This window comes from Euphorbia lathyris, chromosome 2 (genome assembly GCF_963576675.1).
Source record: "Euphorbia lathyris chromosome 2, ddEupLath1.1, whole genome shotgun sequence".
NCBI classification, from domain to species: domain Eukaryota; kingdom Viridiplantae; phylum Streptophyta; class Magnoliopsida; order Malpighiales; family Euphorbiaceae; genus Euphorbia; species Euphorbia lathyris.
The window spans coordinates 23,361,301-23,375,662 of NC_088911.1; positions in this window are offsets into that span (position 1 = coordinate 23,361,301).

Genomic DNA, 14,362 nt, shown 5'->3' on the forward strand with positions numbered 1-14,362 from the left:
TTGATGATGAGCTCTCAGAACAAGAAATGGTCAATGAAGGACTCAACACTGATCTCGGCGTAGAATCATCTCTTGATTCCATTCCTGCTGACCCGTCTCCCCCAAAGACCAATAAGTTGAAAAGGCTTAAGAAGAAGGCCTACAGATCTCCAGTTATTGACCTCCTGGAAGATTCGCCTCTGAGGGATGAAATCACAGACCTTACAGATACTCAATTTAAGTTCTTCTCATCATATCCTGAGCCCTCTACACAGGAAAAACAAGCCTCTGTTACTCATACCGAGCAACATGCCAAGACTCTAGAAAATCCAAACCAAGCCGAGCAAGAGCTCGAAGTCCTAGATGCTCAAGGAGATAAGAACGCTAAGGAAAATCCTGCTCAACCTGCGGTGCCTCTCCCTGCACCAAATCAAGTCCATATTGAGCAGGTAACTATCTCGGTAGATCCACCTCCTTCCCATCCTATTTCGCAGAACATTGAGCAGTCAGCTCCTGCTGCTCATCAACATCAAAGTCCAGCTGCTGACCATACTGGCACTTCTACTCAAGGACAGCACCAAACACCTCCTCAATCAGGTACTACTAGAATTCCGGCCAATGAGTTAAATCCTGAGGCACAATTTGCCTATCTTCATGCAACTGAGTCCGGACGTCGCATCATTGACTCGGCTCAACATCTTCTTCAGGACTTAAACAATTCTCATGTCGATGCTGTTGGGTCCGCAAATGCTGAATCACAAGAGTTTTCGTCTGTCACTCAGCTTCTCAATGAGATCAAGAATCTCAAAGATTTAGTAAGTGTCATGACCTCAGTCCAAACCCAGCAACCTAAGCAAGAATCCTTTGTCAAGCTGACTGAGCTGATATTGATGATGGTGAATCACATGAATTCACTTTAAGGACAGATCAATGCTTTACCTACAGTCAACACAGGCTATGCTACCTCTGCTGAGTTAGATCATTGTTTTACCAAGTTGTCTTCTGAGCTGACTGGTACTCGTGACCTTCTCTCTTCATCTTCCCAATGTACGATGGATGAAATTAGTGAAGCTGTCCGTCTTCTGAATCTGAGTAAAGAGGAGATGGAAACTGATGTGGTCAAAACCAATACTATCCTCCAAACCACTCAAAGCCTATTTCGCCATGTGCGTCACACAAACGCTCAGCGTGACATTTACGACAAGGCTGTACTTAGAATGTACCATCAATCTTATGCCCAGCTAGCGGAAGCAATGTCATGGCTAGCTAAGTCACAGGAATACATGCTCAGCATGATTAGCTCATCTATTCGCGTCCCAGGTACAGTACTGGATGATGGAGTTCCAGTGCTTGATGGGTTATTTGAAAGCACGAAACGTCTTAAGGCATATTCGGTCAAACTGACTCGTGCTGCTCTCAATGATACCTTCATCCCTCCTCCGCCTGATGGTGGAAAAACGGGGGAGAAAGCACAAGCTGATGGCACTCAGCCAACGGCAGGAGAAACTTCAGGTAGTCAGCAAAAGAAAGCCAAAGACAAAGGCAAAGGGACAGCTCAAGTAAATAAGAAATAGATTAGCCTTTAGCTTTAAAGATTGACTTGTGTATTTTGTGCTGACCATTTATATCAACTTAAGCATTTTTCATTCATACTGTTTTGTTGATAAGTAATGCTTATTTTTATACTATATGTTGATCTGTCTAAAAATTTGAACAAACAAATAAATTCAAAATATATACTCAGTACACATCAACTCTGATACATCCACACATCAACTCTGATACCAAAACTATTCATGTATCAGACTGAGTAAACATTGAACTCTTCTGAAAGTTGACCTAGGTTCATCTGAATTAGATCTTAGAAAGTCTAGGATTGAACTAAGTCAGTACAAACATGTCTTCCCTAATTACTCAATTAAGTCTTGAGAAGGTTTAGAGTTAAGCTAAGACAATATATGCAACCCTTACAGGGGAGTAATTTCAGAAGAATAAAATGTAATTCAATCATGGGGAATTTCAATACTGAGTTCCATAAATTAAATATTTTGCCAACATCAAAATGGGGGAGTTTGTTGAAACACCTTTCCACAAGATTTTGATTTGACAAAATCATTTAAGTTTAAACCATGATTAAGAGACAATTAAATTTAAATGCTTTGATTTAATTGTACTAATCCGTTTGTTCAATATTGAGTATAAATGCAAAAGGAAATAAAGATTAAGACAGGACAAAGACAACATGAGAACACAATACAAGTTGAGTGAAGAGCGACTCAGCATAAGAGAAGATAAGTCATCTTCAAAACAACAGCTCAAGAAAGAAGCTGATCAAAGAAGCTGAGTGGAACGGAACTCAGCATAAAAGAAGTTTGCTTCAGAACTAGATCTTACAGAACGAAGCTGACCATGGAAGTTGAGTGAAAAAGAACTCAGTATGAGAATTGGTGACAATCAAAGACAATGACTATCGAAGTGAAGTTGAGTGATCTTCAGTACAGCATGAATGATCCGTTAGCTAAAAGACAAATTCGACAACTGTCTGCACCAATAATAGAAGCCTTGGAATTATGCAAAACCCAAATTCCGAGGTGTATGGGTCAATTGTTCTTTGCTATAAGACAAACTGCCGCAAGAAGATAAAGTCTGTAGGAAGAAGACAAGCCTGACATCTGAGGAAATCAGAAAACATGATAGGCTTGCACATCTGAAGCTGACCAGAAGCTTGTCTCCCAAAAGAGCCGTTTTGGATTCAACGGACAAATCAAATTCAAATCATTTGATCCTCAAAGTTCAACTATAAAAGGACAAGCAATCCTCTTGGATCATTGCCAAATTACAGAATATACAAGAGAGAAAAATACAAGTTCAAAGCACTCAAAAACAAGAAAGAAATCTTACACCCACTTTCTATTCCTTGTGTAAATGCTAGATTGATTGTTTTGTAATCATCTAAAGTGTTCTTATTCCAAAAAGAGCAAGTTGTATCAATTGTGAATTGAGAGTGTCAAGCTGAGTGTTTAGTTGTAAATACTCAGTGGTAGAGAAATCTAGGTGCTGGGTTGTAGCACTTAGTAGGAGTTGAGTAGACGAATAGAGGAAGGTACTCTTGCATATTCAACTGCCTTGTAACCGGTTTGTGCTCTACCCTTAAAGAGCTCAGTATTGGATTCCAAAAGCCCGGACGAGTCTGAGGACTGGACGTAGGCAGAGAGGCCGAACCAGGATAAGTGATACTGAGTAATTTCTAACTCTCTTGAATTTATATATATATGTGCATGTGTTGCTTGTTATATTTACTCAGCATATAAATTGTTTAAAGCTGACACTGAGTAAATTAGAGTGCTGAGCTAGAAGCTGACCACAAAAGTGTCAATTCCCAACTCTCAAGTGAAATAGTCTTAGTCAGCATCTGACTAAAGCTGTCTTACATTAAGATCGGCCAAGCTGACCAAAGCTGAGTTACTAAACTCACCAAAATTATCAAGTCAGCAAGATTGATTAAGCGAAAAAGTTATATTAGTTCCTAACCCCCCCCCCCCCCCTTGGAACTAATCACACGGGACCAACAATAGTGACACATCAGGATTTGTAGCTTGAGCAACTTGATGTAAAGACAACTTTTATACATGGAGATTTGGAGGAAGAGATATACATGACCCAACCAGATGGTTTCCAGGTTCCTGGAAAGGAGAATTACGTTTGCAAGTTGAATAAGTCCTTGTATGGACTTAAGCAGTCTCCTAAGTAGTGGTATAAGAGGTTTGACGGCTACATGATAAAGCTAAGCTATACTAAAAGCCCATATGATTGTTGTGTCTATTACAATAAACTGGAAGATGAGTCTTTTATCTATCTGGTGATGTATGTAGATTACATGTTGATAGCTGCAAGGAAGAAGCACGCCATTCAGAAGTTGAAGGGTCTTCTCAGCGCAGAGTTCGAGATGAAGGATTTGGGTGCAGCTCGAAAAATTCTGGGAATAGAGATTTATAGGGACAGAAGCAAAAGAAAGTTTTTCTGTCACAGAAGGGCTATATTCAGAAGATTTTGTCAAGATTTGGCATGTCTACTGCAAAGACTATAGATACTCCTAGTGCTGCAAATGCACATATGTCTATTGCCTTTGCACCTAAGTCTGATGAAGAGAAGGATTACATGTCTCGAGTTCCCTATGCTAGTGCAGTAGGAAGCTTGATGTATGCAATTGTCTGCACTAGACCTGATCTTGCACGGTCTGTTAGTGTTGTTAGCAGGTTTATGGGTGAGCCTGGCAAGGAGCATTGGCAAGTTGTGAAGAGGATTTTTCGGTACCTAAAAGGTACATCTGATATTGGTCTCATTTATGGAGGTGATACTGAGTGTTTGGTGACAGGTTTTTCAGACTTTGATTATGATGGAGATGTTGACAGTAGAAGATCTATGACTAGTTATATTTTCACTCTTGGTGGTTTAGTTGTCAGTTGGAAAGCTACTTTGCAGCCTATAGTGACTTTGTCTACTACGGAAGCAGAGTATATTGCACTAACTGAAGCTGCTAAGGAGGGGATTTGGGTTAAAGGACTGGTTAGTGATCTTGGTCTACATCATGATCAGGTTATAGTGTATTGTGACAATTTGAGTGCAATCTATTTAGCCAAGGATCGGGTTCACCATGAGAGAATGAAGCATATAGATGTGAGATATCATTTTCTGAGAAGCAAAAAGAGTGGCAAAGTGAAGAAGGTAGGCACTGGTGATAATTCTACTAACATGTTTACCAAGTCTATTCCACAGAGCAAGTTTCAACACTATTTGGACTTGCTAAATATCAGAGATTACTAGTTGCCCTGTGGGAAACTCTGAGGCAGATGGAGAAGTCTGTTCATCTAGCACTGTCATTGGTGCATCTGTTATGTTTGCTAGGAGGATTCAAGTTAAGGTGGAGATTGTTCATAATGCCTTGAATCGGTATAACACACGGGGGTTTCGCTTTAATGCAATTAAAGAGAAGATTAATGGATGATGAAATTCTTCTTTGTAACTTCTTAACTTTAACACAATTAAAGAGGGTATTAAGAAGGCATTAAGTAGTGTAACTCTCACTTGAGTATTCAAAGACTCTTTAATACATTATTAAATAATCATAACATTCATAGGTTATTTTGAGTACTATAAATACTCTGTTATGTAAACCTAATTTGCATTCAGTTCTTCTGCCTAATAAAATACTATTCTCTTTCTGCCCGTAGATTAGCCAACACAACCTTGGTGAACCACGTAAATCTATGTTTCGATCATTTATTTGTTCTTTTATTTATTTTTCATTAAATTCCGCACAACAACGTCTATGGCAGACCAAATCCAATGATAGCAGCCCAAATACAGCTAGCGGAGTTCTAATCTCCAATTACAAAGGAATCTTCCGAAAACTTATGAGATAAAGGTTTCTTCCAAGGATTCGGACTTCGTGAGAGATAAAGAATCCTAATTCCATAAGGATCCTTAAATAGGTGACAAACCTTAAGCTAAAAAAACTATAAATAAACATGTATTGACATAATATTCAGTATGTTAACTACTATCTCTCAAGCTAGTTCATACCCTTCAGTCCGATCCAATCATAAACCGACTTAAGTATCGGAGCGAGTTCGTCAGACTCTGACCCCGTCTAACCTACATTCTGTTTTGTAGGTTTTTTATGACGTCGAATTACGCAAGAGGTACGGACACGTAAGCAATATCAGGTGACTAGTTATCATTAAGCTTGAGTAATGATGTAGACTTGATCACAATGGCCAAACATTTACTGCTTAATGTCAAAGAAGAAGAAACCTATGCGGCTGTTTAGAACAATTTACATGTATATATATTGTTGAAAAATAAAGCTAAATAAAATAGAATTAATCAAACAAAGATTGAACACAAGGATTTGTTAACGAAATTCGGGAGTTTTGAATTGCCTACGTCTCCGGGAGCGATGAGCGGTTTTCTTATTGATCGTGTAAAAGAAATACATGTTCCACTCGATACGCTCCGCTCCACTCCGGGATAAGCCTCTTTGATATTATGAGCCACATCTAACATATATATATATATATATATATATATACACACACACACACACATTTTCTGCTTCGGAAAGAAGCTAGTAAAATTTGTTGATTAAGCGAGTGATTTGGATTTTAAATTAAAATGACACGCTTACACTTTAAGGGTAAAGTGCAAATTTGCTTCTAATATTTGTGGAGAAATGTAGATTTACTCATAATGTATAAAATGATGTAATTTTACTCTTAACATTGTTAAACAATATAAATTTTACTTTTACCTAACATAAAATTTAAAGACTGTTTTATTATTATTTAACTCGTTATTTAATTACCACATCAGATCTTATAAATATCAATTACATCTGAAATATTTATTCTGTTACTATGCAGTTATAAATTTTTTGATAGAAATTGGGACGAGACAGAACTTGAGCGGGGAGAGCACCCATGGCCCAAGAACTGTCAAACCCGTCATATATTAATAAAAGAAAAGATGAGTGTTTGAACAAGAGAAGAGAAAGGAGAACAAATAAGAAGAAGGGGGAAGGAGAAAAGTTTAGGAAAGATTAAGAAAATCGCAAATGAAAAATATTACAGATGTCATCATTGATAAACCTGTGATAAAAAGCAGGAGCTGAAGGCCACCAATTGATCACAGAGGAAGAGACTCCAAATTTTGCCAAAGCATCAGCAACGCGATTCCCTTCCCTAAAGATGTGTGTAAAAATAATGTTCATCCTAGAGCAAATGCTGAGACAGTGCAACCACTCTTGTCGAATACTCCAAGGAACATCCATGGAACGAAGTCGAAGCAGATTAACTACGTACATGGAGTCTGACTCAACCCAAAGATGTTGCCAATTTTTCTCCCAAGCAAGTTCAATTGCGAAAATAGCGGCTCTCAATTCAGCCATATAAGCAAAAGAAGGAGGGGTAGAAAAAGCAAAACAACCTTTGGGAAAACCGCGATAGTTACGAAAGATACCTCCCGCTCCCGCCTCGCCAGGAGTACCAAAAGCAGAGCCGTCCACATTGACTTTAACCCAACCCAGAGGAGGTTTAAGCCAGTGGACCGGAATAATATTGGGAGCCAGAGGCGGCCTTGGAGAAGCCAGAAGATGGGATAAGATATCAGCATCTCTCCTTGAAGAGCAAAAACCTTTAGAAGAAGCAAATGACTCTCGAATCATTCGAAATAGGGTGATCTTCGAAAGTTGAATAGAAGGAGAAACCTCCTTAAAGGTTGCTTCATTCCTGCAATGCCAGATTAACCAGATGCAAGAGACAGCGGCAATACGACAGATCATCGACACCTGTGAGCCAAAATGAATGCTACGAAGAGTGTTGAAGAAGTGGGTGAATCGGGAATGACGAGGTAAAGTGCAGTCGAAATGAATCTCAAGGGCCCTCCACAGAGAATCTGTAAAAGAACAGCTAATGAATAACTGGTTAATGGACTCAGCATCCCTACCACAAAGAACGCAACGAGAGGCAAAAGAGAAGCCTAGACGCTGGAGGAGGTCGTGAGTCGGAACCCTTCCATGCAAAACTCTCCAGGATGTGAAGGAATGAGAAGGGGGAGTGTGAGCATTCCAAACAAATTTATACCATTCCACCGAGTAGGAACGAGGACTGATAATCGAATAGTACTCTTTGGCAGAGAAAATACCCTTCATAGAGGGCTGCCAAGCGCATAAATCAAAATCATCTCTACCCCTATGAATAGATCGAATACTGTCTTGAACAACCGGAGGCAGAGTGCCTAAGCCAAGCCATTCCAAATTGACCAAAAAATCATCAACGGAATTAAAGCGTGAACGCTTATCCTGGTGATTAAGACCCAATCTGTCCGCCACCGATGGAATGATCCACCGATCAGTCCAGAAATTGAGCGTTGAAGACTGGCCAATCCACCAAAAGGTCTGGTTCCAAATGGATGAATAAACAAACTTACAGGAAGACCAAATCGAGGAAGGAGCAATGGTAGCTTTAGGCAAACTAGAGACAGCCATAAATCTAGACTTCATCAGAGAAATAGCAGGACTGTTGCCTTGAATTAAATCTCAACACATCTTCCCCAAGAGAGCCTGGTTAAAGATCCTAAAATCCTTAATGCCCAGACCACCACCCTCAAAACTTTTGCAACAAGTTTGCCAGGGAACCGTGATTAACTTCCTCTGATCAATACAACCCGTCCAAAGGAAATTCCTAACACTTCTATTGAGCTTTTTCAACAAACCCACTGGCCACTTATAGATCAAGAATGAATGAACCAGAGAGCCAGTAATAGCAGACTTAATTAGAGTTAAACGCCCTGCAAAGGAGAGAGAGCTACCTTTCCATTTGCTAAATTGAGATAGAAATTTGTCTGCAAGGCAGCTGAGGTGACGGGCCCTAGGAGCACTTTTAAATAGAGGGACTCCTAAGTAACTGAAGGGGAGAGACTCCAAACGGATGCTAAGATAGTTAGCAAGTCGAACCCTTCTCGGAGGACTCACTTGAGAACCAAAAAAGATAGCAGATTTATCCCAACTAACCTGTTGACCGGATATCTGACCATAGAGCAGGAAAAAATCCTTAAGAGCATGCACATTGCTCAAAGATGCCACTCCAAAAATGAGCATGTCATCAGCAAAAAGAAGATGAGAGGGAAATGAATTTCCACCAGAATAATACATATGAGAATAAGTACCCTCCCTAACCATTTTAGTAAGCCAACGAGAGAAAAAATCCTCAGCAATGTCAAACAGTAGAGGAGAAAGGGGGTCCCCTTGTCTAACCCCTCTAGAACAAGAAAAGTAACCCTTTGGAGAACCATTGATCATCACAGAAATACGAGCAGATGCCAGAATGTTTAGGATCCAATCTCTGAAAGTGAGAGAAAAACCAAAGGAATCCAACACAGCCAAAAGGAAGTTCCAATCTAAAGTATCAAAAGCCTTACGAATATCAATTTTTAAGGCCATGTGACCACCAAAATGTTTTCTGTCAAGCATATTAACTCCCTCAGAAGCTAAGACAATGCACTGATGAATGCTTCTACCTTTAAGGAATCCATACTGGTTGGGAGAGACAATCCTTGCAGCAATAACTGCAAGGCGATCCGCAAGAATTTTTGAGATGATTTTGAAACCAAAGTTACTCATCACAATTGGACGAAAATTCTCAATTCTGTCAGCATCGGCCACTTTAGGAATAAGGGCCATAATACTAGAGTTTAAACCAGGCAGGATGCAACCATGATCAAAGAAAGCCTGAACCATATTGCAAACGTCCTTCCTAACGATATCCCAAAAGAAGCGGTAAAAGGTTCCCCTAAAACCATCAGGGCCAGGAGCACTGTCAGGATCCATGGAAAAGACCGTGTCTTTAATGGCTTCAATGGAAGGTTTAGAAATTAATTCCTCATTTTCCAAAGAAGTTACTAAGTTGGGAATTACCTCATTAATTGAAGAAAGAACGATATGGTCCCTAGAACTACGGAAGAGATTAGAGAAATAATCAATTACATGATCAGATAATCTAGCCGTGTCAGAAGTGTGACCCTCATCGCCGATCCTTAAATGATGAATGCCGGCCCAAGTCTTTCTAACTTTAGTAGACCTGTGGAAAAAACTAGTGTTTCTATCCCCCGCTTTAAGCCACTTAACACGACTTTGCTCTCTGTACATCATCTCCTGCCGAAGAAGTTGTAAATCAAGATTGGAGCATACGGCAGAAGCAGCACTACTCAACTCCGGAGAATCACCTTGCTCAGAAATTTGCTTTTGAATATCGGCAAGATGAACTTCTGCCAGGTGGATATTAGAATATATTCTGCCAAACACGTTTTTATTCCAATCCCTGAGAATAGGTCTAAGAGTGCGAAGTTTATGACATAATAGTTGTGCAGGAGGGAGAGAGATATGTGATGCAGTCCAGTGATTCGCAATTACCCCCTTTAAGGAATCATTAGTGGTCCACATGGCATGGAATCTGAACCTAGCAATCCTTGGTTCCCCAGTTCTGCATTGAAGAAGCATCAGACAATGATTAGAACTATACCTTGCTAAAGCCATGCAGTAGATAGAGTCCCAAGAATCTAAAAAGCCCTCAGACACCAAAGCTCTATCCAGGCGACATTCAACATGAGCCGCCCCATATCGACCATTGGACCAAGTAAACCTCTGACCCAAAGTATCAATATCAATAAGATCACAATCATCAATAAAATTCCTGAATTCCCTGCAGGATCCAACAGCAGGAGGGGGACCAAGCTTCTCATGAGAGCCCGTAATAGCATTGAAGTCCCCAAGCACCAACCAATTATTATTTAGAAAGGCACAACTATAAAGAGAATACCATAACTCCCTTCTTTCCGAAGCCAGGTTACTATCATAGACAAAAGAGAGTAGAAAAGATTTATCACCCAGCTGGTGCTGAACAGTAAAATATTGAGCATGCGAAGAATGAAGAGAAAGAGAAGAAGCATCCTTAGTAAGAAGCCGAAGAGTCGGCGAATCCTTATCATTCCAGGTAAAAAGAGAAAGACCCAGAGATCTCCAAAACCTATCATCAGTGTCACTAAAACAAACAAGAGGTTCTGCAAGACATAAAAAAATCAGGATGATGTTGTAGGCACAGAAGCTTCAGGGCTCATTGAGTGCGATCATTACCGATGCCCCTACAATTCCAATACAACACAATCATTGAAACCGCAGAGGCGGCTTGCTATGCCGTTTACCACTGACCTCAAGGGGGATGATGTTGTCTTTTTGCTTCTTCCTTTTCTGTACTTTAGTCCAAGTCCTTTCCTCTGTAACATTAACCACCTGCAAACAATCCCCGTTTCCTGAATGCTCAATTATTTGCAAATTAGGAATATTAGAAACCTGAATATTGGGGTGAGAGGATTGCCAGCCCAAGACTCCCATCTCTTTATCAAGTTGGTAAGATGGAAAGCCAAGAGTAGGAGAGGCGGGGGCCGTGCCAGAATCAGAGTCAAGAACCGACTCATTAATCCTGACCGAACTGTGAAGTACCATCTGCAAGTCGCAGTTATTAAGTTTGTCAGATTCCCCATTGGAAGGAGCCCCTTTAGAGGATTCACCAGTATCCATGTGAACTCCTGGCTTCTGTTTCCAAATCCGAGTAACAGACCTACCTCGAGGCTCAGGAGATCCCATCTTCTGCTTTCCATTTCTTTGCTTTAGCTCAACATGCTCTTCACGCCGAATGTTCCTCCTATAAGCTCCAGCCGAATGACCAATGGAATGGTAAATGGAGCATAAATCCGGAAGTCTTTCATATTCAAGAGAAATCCAATGCATTGAGGTGTCAGTATCCACCCTAAGCTTGTATTGAATTTCCTTAGAAAGCTCCACATCAATCAAGATACAAGCATAGTGACCCATTTCACCCTCCACAGTATTCTTATCAAAACGAAGGGGCACCCCAATCGCTCTTGCAATGCCTGCCATGATCCGCTTATCCCAGAATTCCCAAGGAAGATTATAGAATCTTACCCAAACTTGAGCAGAAGTGGATTTGTGAGAGTCCGGGTTAAATCCTGGGATCCAAGGAATGAAGCGCATAGTCCCCGGCCTAAGAGCAATGGCACCACAACTCCAAACAGATTGGAAAGTCTCTGCAGACGAAAGAATGATGTGGTAAAAACCTCTACCCAGAGAAATTAATTTCCAATTAGGAGAACAACCCCAAATAGCTGAGAGTTTGGCCTTCAAGTCCGGTTGCTTCCAAGGAGATTCTCCTTTAGCAAGAGTGATACGCCCAATAATAGAATGTTTACAAAGATTGAGCCTTTCATTGTAAATATCTTGTTGTATTTTGACGGCTTTAAAACCGCCTTCTTCGGATATAAGAGATCGATCCACAGAGGAAGGAACATCCGGAGAAATAGCCGCAGAAGTAGCATTACCAACAAGTGTAGCCGCATAGGACCTAGGTCCAGCAGAGGGCCCTGATCCCGAAGTATGGCAAATCGCAGCATTACTAGATCCAGACAAAGCATTTTTCAAATAAGAGGGTCTAGAAAAAAGATGGGCAATGGAACAATCCATCTCCATTAGATTTGTTAAAACCGACCAAACAAATAGCCTCACAAAACCAAGAAAAAAGATCAAGCCTCCAAGCCAAAAAGATTTTAAACAAAATTAGATTTTTAATTAGATAGTCACCAAACAAATTACACTTCCAATTAGAAAATCACCATCACCAATTACCATCACCCATTAGAAAATCACAACACCAATTAGATTATTATTTTTCTTTTAATATGTCCTGATATTAAGGTATGGTTACTGCTTGCCAAGCCAACAATAAGATCGGAAAGCACCGGCGGCAGGTCGAAAGGCAGGCGGCGGTGAGAGGTCCGATGACGGCAGCCACGCACACAACCCTAACGAACGACGCCAGACGGAGGAGCGGTCAGTGGAGATCCACGATAGAACGAGCAGATCCGAGCAAAAGGATCGACAGATCCGCGAAGAACAGATCCGCGGCTAACTAAACATCCGCGGTGAAGGGAAGAAAAACGGCACCGACGGCGAGAAGCGACGGTGAGACCAGAAAGGGGAGAGCGGTGGAAAGAACAGTCCAGACCCGACGGCGAGAAGCGGCGGTGAGACCAGGAAAGGGAGAGCGGCGGCAAGAACCAGGTTGAAACCCTAGTAGGAAGAAGTTCCTTCGTCTGCGTCCTAAGTGAAATTAGTTCATGCAGTTATAAATAATATGCCGAAATAACAATATTTAAATCTGTCTGATACAAGTTAATCACAAAAGACTATATAAAATGTTTACTGTGTTATTAAAACAGGTATAAACAATCTATTAAAATAAACATAACTATTTTATTTTATCAACAAACTTATTTAAAAGATTCGAGTTGATAATTGAATAACTATTAATTCAGCCAGTTCAAATATTCTAATGTGTGGAGGTAAAATTGAACTTATTATCTATACTATATATAATAGCGAAAGCAGAGAGAAATGAAGAGAAGTGTTTTAGAAACATTTTTTATGAGTTGTCAACGTAGTAAAAAATCAAAATTAAAAAGATTTAATTAATTAAAAATAAATAATATATTAAATCATTAATAGCCCATTAATTAAAATAATAAAAGAATGTGAGAGTTACAGGAAGATGAAAAAACACAAAGCAAAGGAAATCCAAAAGTCACAAATAAACTTATATATAAAGCATGATAGAGAGTATTCCACCATTATATTCATTGGCCATGATAGATAATATTATATTTCTGAAGGTAATTATTCGATTTTTTTCATATGTTGTAGTTATTTTGTTCTCAATTGTATTGTTGTTTTATTTTTATTAAACAATAGTTGTTATAATTCATCTTTTAGATCCATTTCTGCTGTTACCCAAGTTCTATACCTCTCGCTACTTTATCCATGTTTTCTTTTTTATTTGTCTTTTTTTTTTCAAACTGATATCTCCAATTCAAGAAATCTGATAGAAATAGAAGATGCATAAACAACTAAATCGCGAAACACAAAAGTGTCAGAAATTACAAGAAACGTTTCTCAAGGTAATTATTTGATATTTTTTCATATGTTGTAGTTATTTTTATTCTCAACTATGTTGTTCTTTTATTTTTATTAAATAATAGTTGTTAAATAGTTTCATTTTTCAGAGATGAAATTCTATTTATGTCGTTACCCAGGTTCTATACCTCTCGCTACCTTATCCATGTTTTTTTATTTGTTTTTTTAAAATGACTAAAATAAAAGATTTTATATATTTGTATTCTTTTTTAATATATGTTGCTAGGTGTTATCGTTTTGATTGTTAACTCTAACTAAAATTTAGATTTTCAGCTTTATATAAACTCAATTTTTAGCTTTAATTGAAGTTAGATTAATTTTAATAATTCAGTGAAGATAGAAAAAACCATCACCTTAAGCTGATTCAATTGGATATTTTGGATTATTGTAGCAGAATGAATAATTGAATTCGAATATTTGGTAATCATGAAATTCCATCAAGCAAAATGATTATCATCAAGATGAATTTGTGACTAATTGTTATGAATTTTATTTTTTATATGTAACATATTGAATTGATAAAGTTTCTTCATATGCAACAATAGAAAAGTGTTGATTATAATATATTATAGCATAATTACACATTTAATTTTTTTGTTGTAATAATTAACATAGTATTTAAACCTTCAAACTACTATATAAACCAAATAAAATTTAAAAAGTAAGACATGTTTATTTCAATTTGATAGATTTATCAAAGATTTTAGAAAGCAAATAAACATAATTTTAAGGAGGGCTAGAATTTGATTGAAAAAACATCGTCAACAAGTGTTTTAAATATTTTAA